The sequence below is a fragment of the Taeniopygia guttata genome, chromosome 4A, assembly GCF_048771995.1.
Source record: "Taeniopygia guttata chromosome 4A, bTaeGut7.mat, whole genome shotgun sequence".
NCBI lineage: Eukaryota > Metazoa > Chordata > Aves > Passeriformes > Estrildidae > Taeniopygia > Taeniopygia guttata.
Window position 1 is genome coordinate 1,419,632 of NC_133029.1, and position 27,236 is coordinate 1,446,867.

The 27,236-nt window shown below is 38.8% G+C and overlaps 2 long non-coding RNA genes across 12 annotated transcripts in view; one reads left to right on the forward strand and one right to left on the reverse strand.

Annotated features, from left to right (window-relative positions):
- Nucleotides 1-21,472, forward strand: part of LOC140684143 (uncharacterized) — a 34,844-nt gene extending 13,372 nt beyond the window's left edge. The window contains exon 2 of the long non-coding RNA XR_012055913.1: nucleotides 20,872-21,472. This is a non-coding gene — a long non-coding RNA (uncharacterized lncRNA). The remainder of the gene's footprint in view (nucleotides 1-20,871) is intronic.
- Nucleotides 1-27,236, reverse strand: part of LOC121469970 (uncharacterized) — a 102,854-nt gene that overhangs the window by 26,063 nt on the left and 49,555 nt on the right. For 2 of the 11 annotated variants that reach the window (XR_012055911.1, XR_012055907.1), the window contains one exon: nucleotides 19,597-19,684. This is a non-coding gene — a long non-coding RNA (uncharacterized lncRNA). Of the gene's footprint in view, nucleotides 1-19,596; nucleotides 20,521-27,236 lie in introns of those variants that run through there. The other 9 variants (XR_012055910.1, XR_012055906.1, XR_012055912.1 and 6 more) reach the window with 7 other exon arrangements.

Below are 27,236 nucleotides of genomic sequence, written 5' to 3' on the forward strand. Positions count from 1 at the left end.
TTGATACTTTGGTCAGAAAGTAGCAACCTTGAAGCCAAATAAAATAAAATATCAGCCCTGAAATAAAAGTGATGAGGTATTTGAAATCTGCAGAACATTTTCCATTGACTTGTAGGTAGTTCAATGTTTACAAATTCACATTGAGTCGTGTTTTCAGAGAGAATTATAGAGATAATCCATTTTTCTTCATGCTTATATTCTTGATAGGGGTTTTCAACTGAAGTTACAATCAAATCCAATAGACTACCTACCTTATAAAAGCTGCTTATTTTCTACATTTTCAGAACTAGGAATTCTGTCTGAATACCAGATGCAAAATCAGTAGAAATGCCTCTTTAATGATTGCCAATTGAGATGTGTTCAAAGTGGTTTCAATCTCTCATCTGCAGCCTGGCTGCTCATTCTGTTTGATACTAGCACTGCATGACTAAAATTTACAGCAGGTTGCTATTCAGTGGAATTCTAGCAGCATTTTATTGCTCTTGAACTCTATCAGAATTAACACCCACTTGTGCTATTAAACTTCAGAGATAGAAACATTATCTTGCCTTAAAGTCAGTGAGAATTAAATAATACACAAACAAACAACCTGCCATTTGAACACTGGAATAACATTTGAATATTTTCTTGCTGATGAGCAGAGCTAGAAGGACTGTGCTTGGGTTCAGAGCATTTTGGTACACGCAGGGGATGACAGGGACTCATTTTCTTGCTGGTGCTGTCTCACTGACCGAGGGCAGGACACAGAGGTGGAATTCCAGGTGCCCCTGGATCCCTGGAATGTCCCAGGCTGGGCAGGGCTGGAGCAGCTTGGGATGGTGGGAGGTGTCCCTGCCATGGCAGAGGTGGCACTGGGTGGGCTTGGAGGTCCCTCCCAACCCAAACCATGCCAGGATTCAATGAAAATTTAATTTTTAACACACATTTCCCCATTCCAGCCAAGGGCAGAGCAGCCAAAACCAGGTGCCAGCCCCCAGCTCTGCCAGACCAGTCCCCCAATCCAGGGCAGGACTCTCCCAGCCCAGCAGCAGATTTCTCTCTCCTGCCTTGGTTCCCACCTCATCTGCCCAGGGATATCACAACAGAAGTAATCACATATGTGCTCCTCAAGAATGATTTTTGAAAGAGGCTCGTGACAGATAAACCAAATCAGTACCGAGGCCTCGTGTCCCTTACATCTGTTATCTGTGATGGGAAGAAAGGCTCCTCTCCAGATTAACAAATGCTTTCAAACAATAAGGTTCCAAAATACTTATATATGAGCAGTTTTAGCACATATTTTAAAAATGGGAAAACTGTAAGGCAGCATTTCACAGGACTGTATAAATGTAGCAATCTTTGTAGAACATTTACCCTAAAGTGCCTCTGCTAAGGATGTACAGCAAGCAGGAACTAAGAATAAAAAGAAGCAGAAAATCCATCAGTTGAAAATAACCACATCAAAGAAAAATTATATACTAGTCCCCACCAAACTGCAGTTTCTGGAAAAACTGGAAGCATGAAACTGAACTAATTGATATTGGTTCAAAATGTTTACTGGAAGGAAAAGCAACAACAACAAAGAAAAGTGGTTTAGAACTGCTCAGTCGTCCAATCTGGGGCTTTTTTCCTATTAGAAAACCTTAAAAATTCTGTTAATTTCATTTAATTTGTAGTTTCCTGCAAAATAAACAGTAACTGATATTCTAAAATTGTATAACCTAAATCCCAAAACCTGTGGAGGGAAGGCAAATGCAGAATATTACCATGGAGTTCAACTGGGACCTGTGCTCTGTGAACAAACATTCAGCAAATCTTTTCTAAATTATTTCCAGCTCCAGTGGGAGGCTGTGTCCTAAAGCAGCATTCCTCATTTCACTACATTCAAGTGACAATGCCAGAATTCTCCTTTTCTGGAGCAAAAACTATTCCCTTCACAGGAATGGAAGAGGAAAAACAGCAAAGGATTTCCTTTAGCAGGAATTTTTTGTTCATGTGCTACAAAATATGACCTGTACATCAACACTTCAGTGTTAACAGTGGAAACAGTTTCTTAATCTGACCTTGAGAACACTCCATTTCTTCAAAGTTAATAATAAGTAAATTATATTTTGGGAGTTTCTGTAACTTGTGAAAGTTTTTATACTCAGCACTTTAAGTAAAATTAAAAACAATAAAGACACAGTAACAGAAAAAAAACACCTGAAAATATCTCTCAGTGCTTTGCTAATAACTACTCTACAGTAAATTAACTGATTTTTTTTCTATGTATTTAACGGCTTCTAATTCAATCTGTATCAGTTTTCTCTGTTCTCTAAGGGCAGATTGCTGGGTGGTGTAGAAGGGAGTTAATTAGCTATAAATACCAAACAGCACCCAAATAAAAAGGATCATTATTAACACCAGTGAACAGCTGGCCCATTTGATAAATTGGTTTTGTTTCTAACAGTGCTCCCATCTATTCCCTAGGTTGGAGAAGGCTTTTCCCTTTTTTTTTGTCCCTGTGAAATCTGAACCTGTCCTAGACACGAGGGGCCAGCAAGGGCCAGAGAGGAAACGAGCTGAATTTCTGTAAGGATGGATAAATCTTGTGTTAGATTGCATCAATAAGAATTTATTCACCAACACCACCACACCTACTAATACAGATGAAAGAATTGGTGTAGGAATCACTAGGTTGTGATGGGGCTAAAAATGGTCCAGGAGGATTTTTTACTTATCATTATCATCACAATTTTTACAGTATGACTTTATTTACCTTACTGACTAAATTTAGAGCTATTGCAAAATAGTAGAGGATTGCCTGTAGTGGGTAAAATCCTCATACTTCTGTTGAGGTGTGGTAATCTTAAAGTAGAAGAGATTGTATGAAAAAGCAAAGCTTGAGAATTAAATTTTCCAAGAATGCCACACACCACTCTACCCTTCATTTTCACAAGTGATTGATCATGTAGAAATCTGATGCTAACCTAAAATTATTAAAACACAAACTGTCCCATCAATAAAAAGTGGAAGCTTAGATCAACATAAAAGAAGTTATCAGAGTTTTAATTTCCTATGCTCACTGATAGCCATCGTGGATGTTTTATGAATGAGGTCCAGCACACACCCCTGAAATTGCACTCCAAATCCAGATGTTCTATATGAAATCACATTAAAAGTTATTTTAAAATACACAGAAGTCATAGATCCAATTAACTGCCAGATGTTCTGAGTCAGCACCACCATCACAACTTATTAAAGATTAATTTAATTCCTATTTGATAAAGTGATGAAGACTGGGTTCTCCTTCCTTGGGCACCAAACTGACTGAGGAGGGAACTGCAGCTCATCTCCCCAAACAGGAGCAGATTTTCCATTCCTGCAGGCAGCTCCTGGCCTGAGCTGAGAAACTGAGCTGCAGGAACCTCTCTGCTGTGCAGCCAAATTTCCACGACACCCACTCAAAATGTTTGCTGTCTGCAGTGCCAAATTGACTTTGTGCATTTGGCAGAGGGAGGTCTGAACAAAGGGTTGTTAACTTAATTCTAAGCTACAATTTCAGCAGAGAATATAATGATTTACCTGGATTGCTCAGTGAATATGAGCAGGGCAATCGCCTCACACAGAATCACTGATATGCAAAGCAAATTTCCCAAATTTCCAGGAAAGAAGATCCCGCAAGGCTGTTGCCAGGTGGGATTAAACCACAACAAAAATCCAAGCAAAATACAAAGTCACCATTTTCCCTTGGAATTCAGCTGTCACAACTCTTCCTAAATTTGGAATTTAATCATATGGAACTTTTCTATTTCTTTTGTAACATACTGAGCATTTTCAAGTTACAGGAATTCTTTTCAGACACAGAAAGCCCTTGTTGCTGGATTTGTTCTCAGCAAAATTTGGCATTAAAAAGTATCCTCCATTCATATAAAGGTGAAAATTAGAGCCTCTTGTGCCTTGTGTCCCTGTATTTGTAATAAGCACGGATGTGCTATGAGGAGGGAATTTCAGTGTAACAGATATCTCACTTATTAGTGAAAAGAATCAAATATAAGGAATTATCACATGGAGACTTTTGACAGAGTTTCTATTGGCAAAGGTTTCATCTTTCCACTGGCATTTCCAATTTATGCCCACAGCTCTCCCAGGTGCCAGGGAAGGAATTCAGCCCTGAGAAAAGACAAGGTCGAGGTTACCACAGCCAAATGTGGGGATTTACTGAAATGCCCTTCCAAAAACACAGAGTGCAGGTGGAACCAAGCAGGCAGCACCTGCAGGACAGCACCCAGAGTATCCTTCAAGCTGTTTTCTATCCTGGAAAAAAATCCCACACAGGTATTGGTGGGGGGAAGAAAAGAGGGGAAAATATCCCAAACCAGTCTGTTTTAAGGAATTACATCAAATTTCCAAACCCTTACACTGTGCCACTGTAGAGTCAAACACACTGCAGAAATCCACAGGATAAAGTATTTTTAAAATGCTCTCTTCTTTTGTTACCCTCAGGATTGTCATAATGAAGATGCATTTTTTTCATATTTTTCATCCCATATTGTTCCCATTATTATGTTTTATCTGAATGAAATATTACAATTGTAGGACATGGCATTTATTTTCCTTTATCAACATAAACATTTTTCTAGACACTCCAGCCTGTACAAAATGCCTATGGAGATGACTAAGTGTGATTACACTCACTACCGAAATTATTTCAGATACAATTGGAAATGGTAGTTTTCATTCCAGAAGTGAGCTATAAAATTATCCCTTTCTTAGGCTGGTATTTGATTTCTGAAACCTAACAGAGGAAAAAGGAGCTTGCTAATAAATGACCTTTCCCTTTCAAACAATCTGCAAAACCTGAACAGATTCAGCCCACGGTGTGAGGCTCACCTTTTAATTCACGTGTTTAATTACTCGTTATATTATTACTCAACTTGCAGAGCTGTAGACTTGAAATATAATCCTGAAGAGGTTTAATCAAGCTGTAGCTGTTCCCTCGCAGCTGCAGTGAGAGGTGCTGGAGTTTGGACATGGGAATGGTTTCAGGATTTCAGTCCCTGGCCTGGGTTGCAGACAGGGAAATCAGGACATCAGGAGTCCCTGGGAAAACCCAAATAGGTGGGTGTGATTTCATTCCTTGACCCTGCATTTTATTCTCTGGGGTTTTGTTAGCACAGTATATTAACCAGAAACTAAGGAAAAGAAATTTTTGCCCGGGACAAAAAAGAATTTGAAAGCTTAGAAAGCAAAAGGAAAATCAACATTTTTCTGCCTCCCTAGTCATAATTATTGAAAGACAGAGGTGGGTAAAAACAGGAATAAAATGTTGATGGATAGATAAAACAGGATGGATTTTGATGCTGATGGGGCACAGCAGCAAAATCCATCCTGTTTCCTCCATGTCACTGATGGCATCAGCTTTGACTCAGTTTTTCAGTCCACACCACTCTCTATATCAAAAGTCATTGTCCATCTACTGGCATTTCAGAATAAACCAATGTACTCTGAAGTCTAAAGCTAAACAAATACACTTGGAGTGGTTATCTTCAGTTAATTGTGAAAGAAAAATGGCACTACCCACATCTATTCCCTTTACATCTATTTACACCTTACTTCTCTTCCCTTTTTGAAACAGGGCTGAGTTGTTGCTCAGAATTTGTGCTGTCTGAAATATGTTCTCTCTGAACACAGAGTGGGGCCAGAGCAAAACTCCTGCAGAAATAAAAAAAGCCCTCAAAAAAACAAACACAAAGGATATGAACAGCTGGGAATTGATGCTCCTTCCTCCCAGCCTTTCCAGCACTGGAGGAAACACAGTTTTATGGCATCTTCTTGTCAGTCTCTTTATTTTTCCCTCACTAATTCAGTGATTAATTTGAATCCATTAGCTCATTATATGTTTTATGTTGCACCAGCCCCTCGCAAACTGCACAATTGTGTTTTGTTCTGTGTCATTATAAAAAAGTCTATACAATTATCAATAACTTAGCAGCAAATGGCACCTCAAGTATTTAATAGATAAAGAGGCACTTAGATAATAAAGCAAACACAAAAATCTATTACATTTATTTGCTTAAAAAATGCCACCTTGAAGTGGAAGCTCCATCTTTCTATGAAATTAAAGTTATTTATTACGTCTCAATGTGTAAATGTTCAGACATTACAGTAGTAAATGCATTAAGAAAAATATAAGGAAAATATATTTGATGTCGCCATTATCTGTTATTCAGTTGGTACAAAGACAATTTGGAGAATAATTTTTAAAAGTCTACTCCATTTGCATTATGTTTCATTATTAGCAGCTAAGAATGTTACATAGTCTTTTAATTGACACAGAATTATATTTACTGTTTCTTTATCATAATATTGTCCAATTTGCCTGATTTTCCAACTCTAAATTAAATAATATATCAAAAATTATTTCAATTAATCTCCAATTTGAAGTCTCCAGGTAGCACTGTTATGATATTAATGTGATTAATTGAAATTTCCTTGTTAAAAATCATTTCCACAAGAAACAAAGATATGTTTCTTCTTGTGGCTCTGCAGTGCAGGTTTAGGCTGCTCCTGGAGACCTCTGGAGATTCCTCCCCACCCAAATTCTCCTCTGGCTTCATGCTAAATGTGACAACGAGAGGTGTGTGGGACATAAAATTATATTAAATTCAAAGTCAGCAAATAGGAGGATGCCAGGAGAAATGGGCAAACCAGGAGGGCCAAAATTCAGACAGTGGGAAAACCCAAAGGGTGGAGAGTGGGAGAACGACAGAATTATTAGATGACACAAACTGAAATTGTTCACATTTCTATAAAGCTCTGTATGCATTTTGCAAATCTGACATTTACAAAGTGATAAAGAACTGGAGGCAGTCTAAACTGAATTACAGAAAGAAATGTCAGCCCTTGGAAAAGGAAACCCCCAAAGAATCCAGCTAGGAACTGAGGAAGGGTTAAATTGGCAGGATTAGGTGGCAAAAATGAATAATATCCTTTCACTGGAATAATACTGACCATTTTTGATACACACTCTGAAACAAAATGGATATAAAATTTATAGAAATAGGAGGGAAATTTCCCTGTTCATGGAGGCTTGTGTTCATTTCTTTTCAGATTGTCACAAGAACAAGGGAAATTCAGGTGGATCTCAAAAGCCACTTCAGAGAAAATTTTCAGCTTCTTCTGGAAATATAAACCACATTCAGAATGCAATGTAATGCAATAGAAATGCTTTAGAAAATACATTAGGAAATCTCTAATGATGAAAAAATAAGAGGAAAATACAGGTTATCACAAGAAGAGATGCTTTGATAGTCCCCTTCAAAGAATCAGCATTTCTTTTTGGGTCATTACAAGATTTCTTCAAACTTTTGCTCTTTCACGGTTTTCCTTCTGGATTTTTTTTTTTTTTTAATATTAGTGATATTTTTACTAAAATATTTCTTTTTGGCATCTTAATAAAACCCTTAAAACTGGTGCTTGAGTAGTTTTTTGTTCCATGAGGAATATCCCGAAATTCCTTTAAATGACTTTACAGCTTAAGAAAGTGATGGTATATATGACAGTTTTTTCATAAAATAATGCTTTTAGGAAAAATTGGAATTGCACAGACAAAAAAATAAGGGCATCCTCAAGTGAAATGAAAAACCAATAAATTAAAATATTTTTACAAGTCATTCTCTTCGTACTTTATTTCTCATTCAGTAAATCAGCAATCCATGGATTTTCACCTGTAAAATACTGCTGCAGGAAATTGCTCAATATGAATTATAAAGAGAACAGTTTAGTTAATTAAAAGTTTGAGTAAGTAACAAGTTACTTAGACAACTAAGTCCCAATTTGAAGATAATTTATCCACTTTGCCTGTCTCATGAATAATTAATGGCGAAAGACTCATACAGACCCAAAATCACTTTTGCAGGTATGGCTTGGGTGGGTTTAAATGCGCTTTACCAAAACCCATTTTTAAACTGAATAATGCTGTACCCAAATGCTTTTTTGATGTCACCATATCCTGAACTGCTGCATTTCTGCTGTCAGACTGTGGCGAGAGGCAGCAGCCTAATGACGGCAGCTAATTAATGACAGCAGCTAATTAATGCTGCAGTGCCCAGAATCCTGTCAAACACCAGTGCAAGCCTGCATTCCTGGTATTATGGATTTAATAACAATTATCTTTTCCTAACAATTACCTATTTAATAACAGCTATCTGTTTCATAAAAATTCCCTATTTAATAACAATTATCTTTTCCTAACAATTACCTATTTAATAACAACTATCTGTTTCATAACAATTACCTGTTTAATAAAAATTCTCTTTTCCTAACAATTACCTAATTAATAACAATTCTCTTTTCCTAACAATTCCCTATTTCATATCCAGCAGCAGTTTCTCTCTGAGCTCTGGGGCAGTTGGATCCTGGCAGGGCAGGTGTCAGCCAGGACAGGAGTGCTGAGAGCATGGCACAGACCCTTTGAAATGCCAAAAAAATACCAAATAATCAGATAAATAAGTCCCAGGGCACTGCTGTGGAATTAAAACAATTCTGGGCTGAGAACTCCAGGATTTAGTCCCAGAGGTGCAGAAATGTCACAGAATTCCCTTGGCCTCTCATTATTCCCCCCTGGAGCTGTCCCAGGCTTAAGCTCAACAGATTTTTTTAAATTTCCCACTGTTTTTTAAGTTCTCCTCTGATTTTATCCTAAGTGAGATGTTTCTTCCAATTCATTTCTCTGCACTGCTCAACACGCTGGAAGTTTTATAAAAAGCAGCATTATTGGCTTCCTTCCCTTGATTTAGCTGCAGAGTGCAGAGCAGAGCTTGGAGCCAGCATTTGCTGCTGGAAGGCACCCACAGCTCAGAGGGAAATGTGAAATGCTGTGCAAACCTTCTCCAGCTGTTCTTCACAGCTCCTGAAACATTCCTGCTCTGCCTCTCACTCCAAGGCTATTTCACTCTGCTGTTCTGGCACTGTGGAATTAGTCACAAATAAAAACTTTCCCCAACAGGAAAGTTCAGGCTTTGCATGGAGCAGGAACAGAGAACAAATATTATTTTGAAAACTCTAAGTGCTGATAATTGTATATGAATATTTGTAAAGCAGACACGGAGCCAAGGAAATTGTCATCTAAACAGAACTGATTGAAGCAAATTGGTTTTCTAAAATTAACTTTTAAAGGACTTCCATTATGACCTTACAAAGTATAGGGTTTTTCTGAAACATTCATTGGAAGGGTACTAGAAATTCAAATTGCATTATTACAAAGACAGGGCAAAAAGAGAAGCCAGAAAAATAGGACAGAAAGATGAAAAAGCCATAAAATTAAGCCAGAGGAAATAGCAAAATGCTATGGAATCTATAAAAATATGCAATGTATGTGTTCAATTCCTCCAGCAGGATGATTTTTTTTTTTTTTTTGTGACATTCAGGGAAATTTAGCATTTTGTTATGTGAGAAAATAAAGCTTAAACTATTGAGTTGTTCCACATCTGGGCAATGGTACCATAAAAAGAAATTATCTCAATGGTGTCCCAGTTTAATTCATTTGTAGCAACCTGAGCTCCACCAGGTTTCATGAGGAGAGCACTGAAATAAGGGAAAACAGCACAAATGACTCTGCAAACCCAGATTTTACCATGCTCCACATGACCCTGGGGCTGTGGTGAGACTCAGAGTCAGCCTCAGAGAGGCTCCCAAAGCTGGGCTACAAAAGGGCAAATATCTAGAAATGCTCCATGGAAATTCTAAGGTTTTCAGTATTTTATTTTTCTTAGAAGTATAAAATAAGTATAAAAAAACCATTTCTGCATAGGAAACATCTCCAAGCAGGAAAAACTTCACATTTTGCAGGTCAGCCTTAACCATGAGGAGCTCGTGGAGGGAACAGGAAAAGCAATCAGAGCAGATCTGCACTAGCACCAAAAATCAGGGGAAAATGAGATCCCCTCACTCAGAACTCCTCACTCCACCCTTTATGGAATCCTCCCTGCCAAGGCCAAAAATACAATTAAACTCAGATTTCACCCCTTGCTTGTCTCCTGACTATTTAAAAGCTGATTATTGTCTTTGTCTGTGAGGAAACAATCTTCCACTCTAGCTGAAAACCTGTTTGGTTTTCTTTGCCCTGCACTGAAATCAATGAAAGTGTGCCAAGAATCATCAAAACAAGTTTCTGTGAATACTGGCATAAATTGAGATGAAATCCCTTTGTTTCAGGAATGTCCTGGATATCATAAAAGCACTTGTACTACAAGTGCAGTTCACAAGGATGTAAATAATATCTCAGCCACATCTAATAATACTCATCTTTACTTTTAGCAGGTGAAAGGCATTGGCATAAAACCTGCCTTTCTGCCCCAGTTTTGTGGTTTAAAAAGTCCTGAAACCAGAGAGCCCAGCAGAAAGTCCCTTGTCATCCCTCAGTGCTATAGATGATCACTGAGAACAGAATTCCAAACCCTGCCTCATTTTTCACTCTGTGCACTGGTACCAATAGAAATCAAATCTGCTGATCAAGATACAGGATTGCTAACAAGGCACAGTCTTCTTTGCCAAATTAGCCTCCAAATATCAAAGTTAAAAACTAGAGAGTCAGAAATAACTGAATATCCAAATATGCTGCAAAAGCGATATGATTAATATTCCCTGCACAAAGTTATTTATTTAAATGTATTTATTTAAAATATTTAACTAGGAAATTACCATCAAGATTAAAAGAATTACACGTAGCCTACAGCAACAATATGCTAACGTTCCCAACACTTAAAGGCTGATAATTTACATGAGGGACATATCTAAGCACAGCAGATATTAGCAAGGATGTCATCTTAGGGATGTTAGGAGAGAATTTACCCACGTGTGATGGAAGAGAGGCAAAGAGCAGCAAAGGCACTGCTGAGGAATTCTCCAAACAGTGAAATCCAGCAGGATGCAATTCCCATGGCAGGGAACTGGAGGAGGTTTAAGGTCCTTTCCAGCCCAAACCGTTCTGGGATTCTGGGATTCCACGGATGCAAATCCTCCTGGAGAGTGCCAAATGTCTCTGAGGGGAAGGTTCAGGGTGCAGCATTCTGCCTGGGCATGTTTGACTTCATCAGTTCTACCTTGGAAAAGGGCAATTGTTGCTATAGGACACGTGAAAGCACAACAAGAGCTGTTGCTATTGCAAAGGTGAAAAGAGGAAGTTTATTTTCTGATCCAGCATTTATACTTTTCCAAAAGTGAAAGATTGGAGGGTGAATGTGCCACCTCTCCAATGACATTGGACAAACCACCAGTACATCAAATTTCTCTGCCTCTATGGAGGAATGCAAAACAATCGATCATTTACAGAAAGTTGTGTGAGAAAGTTGTCTACAAGAATGTAAACTCAGAAGGCTTTAGAAAATCTTAAGAATCAGGGCACCAGGTAATTCCATCAGTGAGGAGGTTTTCCTTGAGGCACGTGTGTGCCCTCGGTGCCAGCTCCAGGCTGGTCCCAGCGGGCAGGGGGGCACAGCAAAGCCTTGGGGAGCAGGGGGATGCTGGCAGGAGCTGCTGATGCCCTGCAAGGGGAGAGGTGCTGACCTGGCATTCGATTTGGGCTCAGGGGAATGCCAGGGGCTCCTCTGCAGCTGGGAAATGCTCTCACGCTGGCTGAAGGGTGAATTCATCCAGCTCCAGCTCCTGCAGCACACTGCTCTTGATAGTAAAAGGGTTTTAAAATCATGGGGATTTAGGGTAAAAAGGAAAATTAAGCTTAGTAGGCCCTGAAAAAAAAAATAAATACCCTAGGTACATGAAGGCCTTGTACCTTGCTAGAGCTGCACCTGTGTAGCTAGTACATGATAAATAATATAATTGTTAGATGTGATAATTGTTTAGTAGTTAAATATAATTACTGTTTAATCATAAGAATAATCATGAGAAACTGTGGTCAGGGGCCTAAGAAAGATCAGGAGAAACTCATGTCAATGTACACAATAGAACAATATAAGTTTAATAATTAATATGTAAGTTATATAACAATAGAATATAAAATATGTTCAGCTCCAAAGCCATGTCAGAGTCAGATTTGGGTCTGTACCCCTGATCTCAGAGCTCTCAATAAAAGCACCTGCATGGAATCACACCCCGTGATGATGTGTGGTCCTGAACGCTGACACTCTGAGGGTTTGATTGCTTCTCACCTTGGAGGAGAGGAGGAAAAATTCAGTCTAGGTGTTCTTACATCAAGAGAAAGAAAGTCAACAGCCTTTTGCTAAAGCCCTGAGTTGTTTCTTTCCAGACACATCTGCACTTGTGTGTCCCCAGCCTGGCTGTGGTCCTGTCATTGTCCTCACGTTTTCACTGCTGTCCCTGTAGCAGCATCCTCTACACAATAATATACAACACCAAAGCCACAATAAATGCTGAAGTCTTTGATAACAAATAGTTCAGACTGAATTGTACCTCCATAGCATCCATATTTTGAAATGATGTTGAAGTGGAAATTTTAGACAATGAGAAGAGGGTGAAGATTGTGTGAGGCAGAGGAGAGAAAGGAATCAGTTTAATTTGTGTTACCAAATGCAGGAATGTGATTTATGGAGACAGCAGCTAATGAAGGACTCTGAAGTCCAATGAGCAAGATAGTACTGATAACTCAAAACTCCAAAAATACAATTCCCCTGTAAATACTTCCTTTTTCATCGAAGCCATAAATGTTCCTGTACCAAACATTTTGCTCCCGGTCTCTAATGTTTGCACTTCACTTTCCAGCCACCACCCAAGTTTTTAGTTCTCTGAATGCAAATGGGATTCTCAGAGCAGAAAGATGGAACCTGGACTCTTTCTGTACTGTTTTCCTTTAAAAAATCATTTCAGGAGAAGGTAATAAATTTGACTTCTCTCGCTATTGAGAAGATCTCTGCTCCATTAAAGCTGAGCTGTGGAAGTGCCATTTGGCAGAGTTTTTCACAACCTGAGTTGTGCCCTGAGTCGTTTCATCCCTCCCACCCTGGGGCATGATGAGCAGGCAACACAGCAGACAAATCCCAGCTTAAACACAGATAAATTATTAACTAGCACTTCCATAGGAGACCATTTTCGGAGAGTGCTTCCAAATGATAGAAATCACTTATTCTAACAGCACTTTCCCCCCCTGCCAGTGTTCATATGGCCATAACACAATACTGCATTCATGTGGGTTAAAAAATCCCATTTTTCAGCTCCTACAACAGGTAATACTAATTATGAAAAAATTGATTTGGCATCTCCATTTAACACATCTCTAAGCATAAAACTTAATTATCTTATCTGGAGATACTTGGCATTTATTAATAAATGGAATACAATTTATAATACATCATTCTGGACATGTTTCAGTCTACCTTGAAGAAAAATTTACCTATTTCAATCTTGTAAATTCTGCTTTATCTCCCAATGTCACCCAGCAGAATTGAGAGAGTAGTAAGAAATGGAGTAGGGAGCTCATAAGAACAAATTGGATTTCTAATTTAAAACTGGAATCAAACCCATTATTCAGTGCTATATTATTTTATTCTTTTGGAGAAGGGCAAAACCTTTCAGCTTCTAAGTTATATATAGTTTTCTACTTCCCCTCCCTTCTGACAAATAGATTAGTTGAGGCAATTTCTCTCCATTAAAGGTTTTGCACCTGACACTGTAATGCAGCCACTGCTCGAGTTACCCTTCAGTGGAGCTCTTTTTAATCCAAGGTAACAGAAAGATTTGCATTTGTCACTTCAGCTGAGCACAGCCCTTGTTGTTCCCTTCCCTTGTCCCATCTGATCCTGCTCAGTCAAGGAAACAAAACATCGTTGGGGATTTCTTTTTGGTTAGTAAAAGTCAATTTGCAAATTTATGCCAAAAAAAAAAAAATGACAAGAGCTTTTGATGTAGAAATAAAATGAAGAAAAATTAATTTATTTTGGAAATTTAATTAAGGAAATTAAATTAAATTTAAATTAAGGAAAATTCAAATTATATCATAATTACAGAATAAGGGGCACAAAATATGGACAGCTGAGCAGGAAAGAGGGACAGGAGACTTCCTAACGCAAGGAGAGAAATTTTATTTTTCTTAAGAGTTGCCCAAGTTCAGATTGGAGCTGGAAGAGCCAAACCCATAATATAGTATGTAATATACAGTGAGCCTGGAAAGAGTTGCCCTTAGAACGACTTACATAAAAAAGAACAGATTTTAAAATAAAAATAGGAAGCAGAGAGAATTAATGTAATTAATATAGAGAGATTCTAAAGATGTATCTGCTCTTCATGCAGGTATTGACACCAAGGCTGATATTTTCCCTCAGGGAATTTGGATGCCCCAGCTGTGCCAGCCCAGGCCACTGTCCCACTTGCTTGCTTCTAAAAAAAGATTCTTATTAAGACTTCACCAAGAAAGCATGAGATGAAGATTCACTGCCAAAACCTTATTTCTTCAAAATTGCTTTCTCTTAATTCTGACTCAGAGTAGACATTTATTTTCTGCTTGCTATCAGCCACAGAAGCCAAATTTTGGTTAGTGGCAGCTCGGAGCAAATAGTAGATTAATCATGATGGAAAATGTGGGTTTTTTCTCTTTAAGATGCACTTTGCAAGGTTTCTTTAAAATCACACAAAAATAAAACACATGATTCTCTAGTAAACCTTACATCAGAAAGAAGAAATAATTATTTGATCTGTGATTAATTCCATTATTAGTGGTTAGATAAACAGAAATGAGCATTTGCCCACAGAAATTTTGTGTTGATAGAGACTTCAGCAGGGAGAACCCTCCTGGGCCAGTGAAATTCCTGCACTGCTGGCTCAGTAGAGAAAATGAAAATGTTCCCTGCTCCCCACTGGGCAGCTGAGCCACCAGGCTGCAAATCCCCAGTCTGAGACACTCTGGACACTGCTCAGTTCTGCTTTCCTTGCTCAGGTTCAGACACAAAGCACAAAATTCTCAATTGTTTCAGTACAAATTTGGCATTCGTGATCTTCATCATTTAATGGCTCACATTTTTGGGCAGTAGAAGACCTTATAATAATATATAATAATAATATATAATATAAAAATTTAATAATATATAATTATATTACCTCTAATAATATCTTATAATAATTATGTATAGTATGTATGAGCTAATGCAATTATTACTCTAAACCCGCATTTTTAGAGATCACAGAAGCCCTTGTCTGCTTCCCTTTAAGTCACAGTACAATTATGGGATTTCTTGATTGAAATTCATTGACTTTGCCCCAAAAGAACTGACTAATGTTGCCCTGATTTTTAAAAGTGTTAAGTTTTCTTTTAGACTTCTTTTGAAAGTGTTAAAGTTCTCATAAAACTTCTTTAGCCATCTGATAATGTTTACATATTTAAGAGTCAGAGTTTCCACACCATTTAATGTATAAATATAATAGTTTTCATATTTCTCTGTGGGTGGAGAGAAATGATTGATTGATCTTTGGAGCAGTGTGGTTGGAGAGGTGGTAATTCCATCCTGCAATCCACCTTAAAATTCACCTTAAAATTCACCTTAAAATTCACCTTAAAATTCTATAAATACCAGGTGTTTGAATAAAAATTTCTCTTTTTCTCCTTTGAACTCAACAATCTTCTGTGTACACTTTTCATGTCCAGTAGTGATAGACTAAAACTTTTCTAGTTTCTCCACAAAGAGACACATGCAAAGTTTCTCTGGATTCTTTCAAAGGGCAGCCACGTTAAGGGCTGAGAAATGCTTTTGTCTCTCACCGAAATTCTAACTCCAGATTCTCACAGCTGTCTCCTGTTTTTGTCTCTGCCTGGTGAATCTCATTCCACTTGACATGGAGGTATATATTCAATAACCATGTCGAGTTTGAATTCTACCTTTGCATTAAATTTGATTTTGCGTGATATTTATTAAATCACGGGATAAATTGCCCACACAGTACAATAACCAGGATTATGCCCTTCGTCTCTCAAACAAAACAGATTACAGTATTGATTTAGGTGAAGGAATAAGGGGAACAAGTTTTGCACACCCTAAAATGACTTGTGTGGGAGTGTAGTTATTGTAGGAGATATCACACCTATCCCACGCTGCTCTGTTGTTTACCAGTGCTACTGTGAGATCAGTAGGAACAGGTACAAAAGGCATTGTAGGAGAAAAAATGCAAATCTGTCACAGTAACTTCATCTATATGTCAGAAAGAAAATTCACATTTAAAACACTTGAAGCTTTTCTGGTATGTGCAAGGAACTGGGACATGAACAAGAAAATTTCTTTGAAAAAAATGCATACTCAGTTATTTTCTAATTATATTAATAGCTCTTCTTTGTACCTATTTCTTTTAAAAGATCATGACCAGGATGGTGAATAAAAGTTCAGCTGAGTTAATCACAATGTAGATAATCAATTTATAGTGGCAGTATTATCCTGATACCAAACACATTGTGGTATTTAATGCTGAGCTGGAAAATATCAAATTTTTTGACAGTGACGGCACGGGATGACCAAATGGCAGACAAAGGGCACTGACCCTGCAATTATTCACTGTTGATCACCAATTTTCAGTGCAGTGCACGGGAATGGAGTCCTGGGCAGGGCTGAGATGTGCACAACCCTTTACAGGCACCAGGATCCCCTCAGAGCAGGATTAAAAACCCCCAGCACTGTCTGGACCCCAGCCCCAGGACGTGCAGTCTCAGATCCTGCCCCTGGGCACCAGGCAGAAATGCACAATTCTGCCCAGCAGCCTCTGTAAATTCAGAGGAGCTTTGGAGAAATGAGCTAGCAGGACACAGATCCAGGAAATGCTGGCAGGAGCAGTGCACTTATGGGGGATAGAGACAGTTTCAAACACTCACAGGCCTCATTTTGAGCTCTGCCTTACTGAAAAAGGTCCAAACCTTTACATCCCAGCTCCCAGGAGAGGCCACTCTCTCCCTCTCACTGACACAAAGCAAATCAAAAATATGTTTAGACCAAAAAAAAAAAAAAATAGCAGCAGGGGAATTTAAGCTTTGTACCCTATGAACTCTAGATTTAATTCTTTGCTACCAAGACTTGGATCTTTGAAATCCCAAGGTGCAGTCTAAGCCTTGTATTCTCATCCTCCTGTGTTGGGAACCTCAGCTACAAACTGGGTACAACTCAGTGGAAGTCCAGGGTCAGGAAGATTTAATTCTTACCTATTAATTGACAGCATCACAGCCAAGATGGGATTTCCAACTGCTTTGAGTCAATGGAGTTCTCTTTAGCCAATGAAACATTAAATGCTGAGCATTACTAGTAGGAGTAATTTATTGGTTTTTTAAAATAATGTAAAATGGAAGTTACAGGCACCTTGGATTTTGAAATAAGATTTGCAGCCTCAGGAAGAAGAGCAAAGCAAGAGAGCTCCAGTAAGTTATTAGTGATTAGATCTTTCATTAAAAGGCACTTCTAGCAGGAGACAATCCATGAAAATAGTCCAGCCAAAGGTCAGCTGGATCCTCTTTGCTGAGAGACACCCATCTTTTGATGGGACAACTGCAGTATTTCAGAATGGAGCATTCAGTCAGCCTTGGTCCCAAACCTCTCCCAGTTTAAATTATCCCAACGTAAAAATAAAATTTTTATATCAATAGCAATAAGCCACAAGTCTTGCTAATGATGACAGTCAGGCAGACATCAAGCCATAAATACTGAAAACAGCAAAACATTTTAGGAACAACAGAGAAAACAAAGCCCAAAATCCCAGATTTTTCCAGAAATTGACCAAGCATCTCCAGGCAGCAGCACAACGAACAGGAAGGGTGATGAGCTGATGGTTTGGCGATAACATTTTATTTTTTCAAACACGCTGCAGCGGGTGTTGCTTTCTCCCTATTTCCCTCAGGAACTGCCCAAGGGCTGCTCTGGTTTTGCTGCAGGAGGATGAAGTCCTCGTGCAGAGCTCGGCAGGAGCAAAGCACTGGCCAAGAAAATGGAGTGGCCTTTGGAGGTGCTGCCCCTCAAACCATGCTGCCCATGGGGAGCTGCACCAGCTGCCCTGGGACAAAATCCCTGGGACAAAATAATCCCTGGGACAAAAGCCCTGGCACCTCATTGGAAGCAAATTGAGCAAAATGAAATATTACCACCAAACACTAATAGATAACTCTACAAGTCAATTACAAAAGAAACACCTCCAAGGACATTTCATCCATAAAGATTTCTGAGAAGCAAATAAGATCATTTCCAAGTGATAAACATCACTGTTGTTATATTCTTTTGCTAATTGCTTTGCTTTCTTGTAAATTGTTTTGATTTTTCAATTTCAATTAGTAGCCTCAGCAAGGTGTGAACTCAGACAACCTTGCTATTCTGTTTTTCTGCTCCAACAAGAACATGTCTACATTTTTATTTTGAGATTGCTACTCAGATTAATTACTGGATTATTTATCTGGAAGGCTGATGGAAGTGATATTTTTTTCCCCGTGTTGACACTGTGAAGTGGTGTAAGTCCATTGAAATGGAAGGAGTTGAGCCTATTTCTACCAGCGGAGAATCTATCCATATGAAGCAAAGCAAAATTTTCCCTCTGGGCTCTATCTTTATTGGTAACTCAAACTAGTATCTAAAATCTACACTATTAGAGAAATATTCCCTAGAAAATTTTCATTAAAAAGATCTGTTCCTTCTGCTCAAATATTCTTCTCCTTATGCCCACCCCAGTTAATGCCAACAAACTCAGCTTGATCACTCTGAGAAAATAAATGTAGCATATCTTGGCATTATTGGTATGGATCAATAGAAGAAGCACATAATAAATCCAAGAAGAAAATAGAAATAAAGCTCAAATACCATTAAAATCCATAATGCCATTCTCTTACAAGCCATTTATCAGGAACAGTGGTGTTATAGCCCACATGTGAAATTCTACATGGGAAATTTTACAATACCATGTACAGAACTTCAGGGAGTCAAAGAAAAAATTTAAAACTAAGTTTAAACACCAACTAGAATTTGAATTATTTTAACTAGAATTTTAATTAATTATCACTGTTCAGTCTATGACTATTTACTGCTCCATATTTGTAAGCAAGTTAAATGGTTTTGGAGAGGCAGAAATATTAACATCGCCTGAATTCTCCTATTGAAAGACATGACAACTGCGAGAGCAAACTCTCAACCTTTATCTTCAATGAACTGTCTTTAATGGTATCAGGTAATTTCAACTTTGATCAAAAAAATCAAACCCCTGTGCTGACAGAACAATTTTTAGTGGTAATAGTGAGGAGGGGAGACCACAGCTCTTGGCTCTCAGGTGAGTTTAACCACGACTGAACTCAAGCCTTGCAGCAACCCAGCTTCTGATCACCTTCCAGTTTTACATCAAATCCTTTCAACCCCCAAATGAACAGGTATTCCTTCCACCTTCTGTGTAAATGCAGGAGAGGACAGTGCTCTGTACTGAATGATCCCTCCTAAACCCCTTTTTTGATGTTGATATACTGATTTATATTCTAATAACCGCTGTCATACGGGGTTGGTCTCGAGTATTGAGTAGAGATTTCTGAAACACATTCAAAAGTGACACCTCAAGCAAGTAAACAATCCACTTTTCATATCCAGGCATTTCATGCCATAAATAAAAGACACTTTCACCAAAATAATCAGCAATTTGCATCAAGAACACACAAGATCAAAAGGGTACTTGCATGAGATTTTGCTGAGGCCAAGGCAAGAAGGAGCGAGTTCCTCCAGTCAAACTGCACTTCTTGATTTATCTAGAAACCTCTGGCCTGGAAGTTGAGGACAAGATGGAACAATTTTAGTTCTGATAACATTCTTCCTGTGAATTGTGGCTTCAGCTAAGTAATTACAGTGGCCTTGACAAATATGAGTTAAGCAGTGTTGCCATGCCAACACACATCCTTCTCCTTTCAAATATTTTACTGCTACCAGACACTCTGAGCTTGGAACACACTTCCCACCAGTCAGACTCCTGTAGGAATCTGTATTAGACTTCTTCTATGATAGATTTCTATTCTATTAATTAATTATTTCCATTAACAGAATAGAAATCTATAACAGAAGAAGTCTAATACGGACTCCTATAGGATAGAAATCCATAATATTCTATTACAGATTTCTATTCTATTCTGTTAATCTTCTATTATAGATTTCTTTCTATAGAAGAAATTCTGACCTCAAAATTATGTTAAATGCTATGGATTTCACTTCACAGGATCAAGTATAAGCATTAATCATCAGCATATTTCCACTTCACATACATTTTTTTTCTGAGGAAGAATAACATGAAGTAGAAGTTGTGATCAACAATGCTGGTATTCAGAAATATAAAATATCGTTGTTTACTGAGATTCCAGCTGGAGAAAGGTCTTTCACTTTTTTGGTCAAAACATATCAATATTGCATAACTGATAAAAAAGGAGATTGTACTCAGATGATCTTTTTCAGATGAAAAATGAAAAACATGTGGAGATTTTAAATTCTGCATTAAATTTTGCCAGAGTAACCTTGTAGCCAGTTTTAGGACTAAGAGGAAAACAGCAAGGGTCCAATGCATGTAACCCAAACCTCGTGTAGCATCCCTGGATGTGAAGTGGAATTCCAAATCAAAGAAGAAACATCAAGTATTAGAGCATTTTAATAAATATATTGAAAATGTACCAATGCAGAATTTACCATAACAGGGAAGAATGTATCAATATCCTAATTGTCCCAGGACACTATTGATTTTCTGTACCCTGTGCTCATGCCACAAGTGAAGCTGTTGACCTCAGGACTTAGAGGTAGATGGGAGGTACTAGACTATTTATATTTATTTTAACTGCACACAATTTGCACAATCATCATAACACAATCAATGATGTTTTTAGTGTGTTAAGGCTTCACCTGAGATAATGATAAAATTCCAGCTTCAAGCATTAATTGTGTTTCCTTTTTTCTTTTTTTTCCATTACAGGATTCTGCCTGTGAAATTGATGGAGGATCCCTGCAACATATTCCATAACTTGGATACAACAAATTGATAGCACTAGCAAAGGCTATTGATCATTAAAAACCCTCTTAGATAAGCAGAAAGTTCAAGCACATATTTTACACAATATGTAGTATAATGTCAGCCTGATCCGCATTTTTAGTCCTTTCCTGCTTATTTATTTATTTATTTATAAAATATCAGCATGGTAAAATTATAGTAGCATTACCAGCATGAGCTGTTGTTTTGGGAAAACGTTACTTCCTGCAGCTGCATTTGCAGTGCTTTTACCAGCACCACCAATCATGAAAGGACAACTTTGAAAACAGTTTTTGCAGTCTAAAAATAGATCCTTCTGGATTAGTATTCACCTATACATGTAAGTAAGTCAGTCTGATTTTCAGGCAGGCTTTAAGGGAAATGAGATTAACATAATATGAAAGTAATTCAATTATTCACAAGAAGATGCAATTATCATAAAATCAGTGTTCGGGAATCCAAATAAATCAGCATCTTCATATTTCTATTTAAACAAAAAAATCCATCTGCCAATGATAGAAGATTCAAAGACAATTAATTTATTATAGAACAAAAGACGTTGTTGTGAGGATTTGAAAATCAGGTACAAGGAAAGCAACAGAACTGATAATGACTCTAACGCATGCTTTGATTGCTGGAGATGGAAACTGCCTTTCAGAAGCCAAGCAGAGCTAAGTGACAGGTTGTTCTTCACCCTGGGGGCCAGGCTTGAGTCTGCTGGGATTGTTTGATCTCTGGGGGGCTCTAAATGAACCCTTTCTGCAGGGTGCAGGGCTGGAGCTCTGGCAGCTCACAGCAGCCCTGTCCTGTGGAGATCCTCTGCTCGAGATTCCTGTCACCTGCAGGGAAAGCAGGATCTCTCTCCTCTACCCAGCTGCTGCTGACTAAACCTGGAGGAATCTCACAGACTTTAGGCTGTCGTCATTTCTGAGATACTCCTGTGGACTAAAATGTGAGGGGTGGTTGCAGAAATACACACAGGGGCCACTAAAACCCCCAAACCAACCAACCAAGGAGCTAACCAACCAACCATGCAACCATTCAACCAACTAACCAACCAATGAAATAACCAATGAACTAAGCAACCAACTAATCAATGAACTAGCCAACCAACCAACCAAGGAACTAACCAACTAACCAACCAGTTAGAAATTAACTAAGGAACCAACCAATCAATGAACTAGCCAACCAAGCAACCATTCAACCAACCAACCAAGAACTAACCAACCAACCAAGGAGCTACCTAACCAACTAACCAACCAGCCAACCAACCATCCAACCAATGAAACAACCAATCAATCAACGAACCAGCCAACCAACCAACCAACCATTCAACCAACCAACCAATCAATGAACTAACCAAGCAACCAAGGAACTAACCAACCAAGGAACTAACTAACCAACCAACCAAGTAACCAACCAAGCAACCAACCAAGCAAGCAAGCAAGCAAGCAAGCAAGCAACCAACCAACCAACCAACCAACCAACCAACCAAGGAACTAACCAACTAAGCAATCAACCAACCAAGGAACCAACCAACCAACTAACCAACAAACACACCAACCAAGCAACCAAGGAACCAACCAAGCAACCCACCCAGTCAAACCTATTTTTGGTGGAATAACTAGGTTAAAATCAAGAGTTACGGGATTTGGATGCATTAATGAGATTTGGTAACTTGAGTAAGACAATATTTATTCTCCAAGCCTATCAATAGACACTGAATATTTATGAATTATTGAAAGCCAATAAAGACATCAGAAAAGTGACAGTTTGGGTCTGGAGGTTTTACAGTCAGCCAAGTGTGTAATGTACATTATTCCATTGTGAAGTATGGCCAGTGCCATCTCCACTTCACTGAACTAACTGGATTAACACCCCAACAATTACAAACCATATTTGTTAGATTAATTCTCACCACCTATGAAAACTGCATGTCTACCAGTCAAAACAATAGATCAAGTTAATAAATTAAAAAAAAAAAATTAAACTAGATTAGTCCACCATGAGTTTTTCTCAGATTTTTTGAATTAGACTTTCTCTTAGCTCTAGCAGCACCAGTCACCACCAAAAAGTTAAAAACTTGTCTAGATATTTGCAAGACCAGAGCCCACAGAGGCCATCTAGCAATCAGACAGGCCAAGTTTTTCCCTTCTTCTTTGAAATTTGAAATGTTAATGTTAACTTTTAGTCCATATTTTCTGTATAATTTCAATGAAAGCTTAAAATACTTGTTGTTCCAATAATAATATAGAAATTATGGCAACTACTGTAGTTTTTCATGGTGTTCTTTAGAAAATATTTAGTATTTTTTGGTCTCTAAATCTGATATTTCCAATGACAATTTTCCTGACGTCTCTGTAATTCTTTGGGACTGATGTTTGCCCTGAATATTATTAAAACACTTATTAATCAATCTGAAATGCTGAACTAATTCCAGTTAGTGCAAGACAGATGAAAAAAGGCATTTTGTAGGCAACTGGGAGACAACTCTGGGCACGCAGCTTTTTGCAGCCAGCTGAGTCTGACACCAGGGTATTCCCCTGGATTCTCCTGAGAGAAGAAGACCCAGCTGTGCCTCTCCTACAGCACGTTCTGCCAGATGATCCAAGGGCTGGCAATTCCAGGGAGACTGGAGCCTCCCTTGTCCTTGACTATGGAGTGCTAAAATGATGCCATGCTTGCTCCAGCACAAGGTGTGTCGTGTTATTGCCACTTACTCCTTATTTATTATTAGGAAACTATTGAAAAGCAGTTAGTCAGAACACTCCCATGATTTTGTTTGGTTTTCTCTTTTTTCCTCTGTTCTAAATGATGATTAGAAATGAAAAAGAAGTAGGGAGTTCTACTGGCTTCACCATCACAGTATTGCTGAACAGAAGGAACAGATTCCATTCTTCCTCCCTAAAATTTTCCTTATTAAAACCACCAGACACAAAGAACATAGAGTGTTTGGTAATCAGGACAATACTCATCCAAATTTTCAGCCTTCACTTGCTGTCCTAAAAATAGGTGAGCTTGAGGCCATTCTTTCAAAAGGGTAAACTGGGTTTATTTATGAAATATGATCATAAACCAGAGGGGCAACAAATGTTCAGATAAAGTCGAATAAGGAAAAGAATCCTGCCAAAGGAGGATTTTAAATGAAAAGAAATTAAGTCACTTCAGACTTTCCATCAGAACCCAAATGAAAAAACAGCTTTGGAGTGCCTGTTTGAAAGGAAATCTCAGGTTTTTATCAAAAGGTTGATCAAAGGGCTGTTGATGGCAGGTTTTTCCTGTCCCCTCAGCCCAGGGGGTGATCCTGCAGGCAGGGAGGGGAGCAGGCTCTGCCTGAACTGACCTGAGCTCACCTTTACCCTGCTCTGACCTGAGCTCACCTTTACCCTGCACTGACCTAACTCACATTTACTCACATTTCTACACACACTGCCCGAGGTGGGCTATTGATGCATGCTTTCCTTATTATCTCACACTGAGTTATTCCACCCTGCAGGCATCTTTAAGGCCTGGAGAAGAGGCTGATAGCTCCGTGCCACATTTTCCTAGGTGAGTGACTTAGTGACTTATTCCTTCTCTAGTTTGGAGTTTATTTAAATATTTTATACAAATGTATTTGCTTGCTCCAGCTATAAAAGTTCAGAAAAATCCATTTGAAATTACAACTTCTTTAACTGGAACATACACCTAAAAATCCACTCTGCAGCTGGTTCAGAGAGGGGATTTGGATAAGGATTTGGATAGACAGTGACTATCCTCCCGAGAACTGGGCTTGGGTCTCTCACATCTTGGCGAGAGCTGCTGATCTCCCAGGGAAATTCTAATAATGCTGTGTCTAAAGCAAAAAGGAGCTTTCAGAGAGCTGCTTTTCTGAACAATTTCAGAAATTGTTCAGTGATTTTGGCCCAGATAGTTTTGAGGCAATGGAAGGTTAGACTCAAATTTGAAACATTTCTTCTCAGTTTTAGAAAAAAAAGAAAGATCTTTGACTTAGTTTGTCACTCTAAAGAATCACAGGTTATCTAAGATACAGGATTGGGCAACTTTCTCTAATTTCCTTGTATTCTGTTTGCAGGTGCATTCAGGCACCTGATTCGTTCCCTTTCTGTCCTTACACCTCAGTCCTGACACCAAAGAATGAGTATATGAAAAAAAGTGCTGGAAAAATAACCAAGTGATACCTATTAACAAACAAGGCAATTAAAACCAGATGGTTAAGCACCAAATTTTCAGCAGAGCCCAAGCATGTTCCAGAGGAATCACAAAAATAAACATCTGAATGAAAAACTGTGAAACATATGCTCACATTAATATTAAAGCAGCAGCACTGGTGTGTGTATGTGTATTTATATAAATACATGAGACTGGGGGTACTTCTGATATCCTGGTTTATATGTTGATTATTTGAATGGACTTGCAGGCTATTCTGCTGTTGTAAAGTCAAACATTCCTTTACCTGCTCTGGCTTTAAGAGCCATATGTTTTCATTTCCAGTCCACTGAGAACCTCTGAGTTCCATATGCACGATGTAAATGTGAATTTACATTTGTAAATTGAGTAAGCACACACTGCTGTTATTTAAAGGAACATAGCATAACATATTTAAAGCACAACTTGTGCTATTTAAAGCCTAGAATTTCATTATTCAGAGCAGAACTGCAGGAGTTGCAGACATGAAGAAAAGGCCTGGTCTCAGCCAGTGGCCACATGTGGGAGATGCAGAACCTCCAGTGTGCATGTGGCCAGAATTTTGGTGTGTCTCACAAGAAACAGACTCAAAAGGCATCTCCAGTGTGTAAATGGCCAGAATTTTGGTGTGTCTCACAAGAAACAGAGACTCCAATGGCATCTCCAGTGTGTATGTGGCCAGAATTTTGGTGTGTCTCACAAGAAACAGAGACTCCAATGGCATCTCCAGTGTGTATGTGGCCAGAATTTTGGTGTGTCTCACAAGAAACAGAGACTCCAATGGCATCTCCAGTGTGTATGTGGCCAGAATTTTGGTGTGTCTCACAAGAAACAGACCCCAACGCCATCTCCAGCCAGCTACGGGCACTGAGGAGGGGTTTCGGCTGTTCCAAGGGGATCTTTTGCTAAGATCATGATGTTTTCTCTCTCAATTCCCTTCAGCTCCATGTGAAAGCAAGACCCAACATATGCTGTGTGCATCCTGTGCCCCCCTGCGTGTCACTTTGAGTTATCCCAGAGCCTCCTGAGCACTCGGGGAGCAGAGCTTCACTGGGCTGGAAATTCATGCTTCAGCAAATGCATTGTCAATTTGGTGACCATCTGTAACTCACAGGAGCCTCGTTTGATGCTGGGGCAATGAGTAAGGCAGGGTTTAGATTTCAGAGCAGGCTCAGGGATGTTCTGGAAACCCTACAGCTCATGGGTTTGTAAAGCCCAAGGATGAAGTGCTGGATGAGATCCCCACACACCAGAAACATTTATACCTACAGGTGGATGTTGCAGACCAAGAGTAAGAGACAGCAAACTTCTAGGAGCTCCAGGACGAAGCATGAATTGCTCTGGAGAAAACCAAATTTTCAGTGGTGGCCAGTTAACAGCCAGAGACACAATTTGCCTGAGTTGTTTCCTCGGAGCGCAGCTGAAATGAGCAATGTACCTGAGCAATATATACAACAAAAAATCAATTATGTCATAAGGAAGTTCGGCTTTACAAGGAAAACTTTCAAAGAGTGATTAGGGATGAGTGAAAATGGGATTTTTCAGTCGAAAAAGCATTTCCAGCAGTATTTATAGATTTTTCTATCCAGCATTCAGGACATGGACATCCCTGAGCAGCCACCACTGCTGGTGGTTTACTGCAAACACAGAAAGCTCAGGCGAGCACGACCACCTTATCAGGGGCAATTTAGGCACTGAATTGTTGCCATTGTTTCTTTTATTAACAGCATCAGCCACCCTCATTGTCTCATTGAAACAGAATTTCCAAGGAGACAAAAAGATGCAGTTCACCTTAGCCCTTCCTAAAACAACTCCACAACAGTTCTTCCTTCCTGTTCTCTCTAATCCCCGATGAGACGGTGCAATATTAGTGAATTACATTCATTATTCACCTGTCATCCTGAGAAGTGATTTTTCAATAGGGGAACCCACATAATACATCTTTACTACAGTGAATTCGGGAAACCCAGAACAAAGCAGTGTCTCCTTTGCTGCATTTGCATAACCCCGGGAAATATCTTCTCCTAAATCATTTCTGTTCCCTCTCTTGTTTGTTTTCTTATAGCAGGATTTGAACACTGGCATTTGAGAGGGATGCTAATGAATTCCCAGGGGATTAAAAT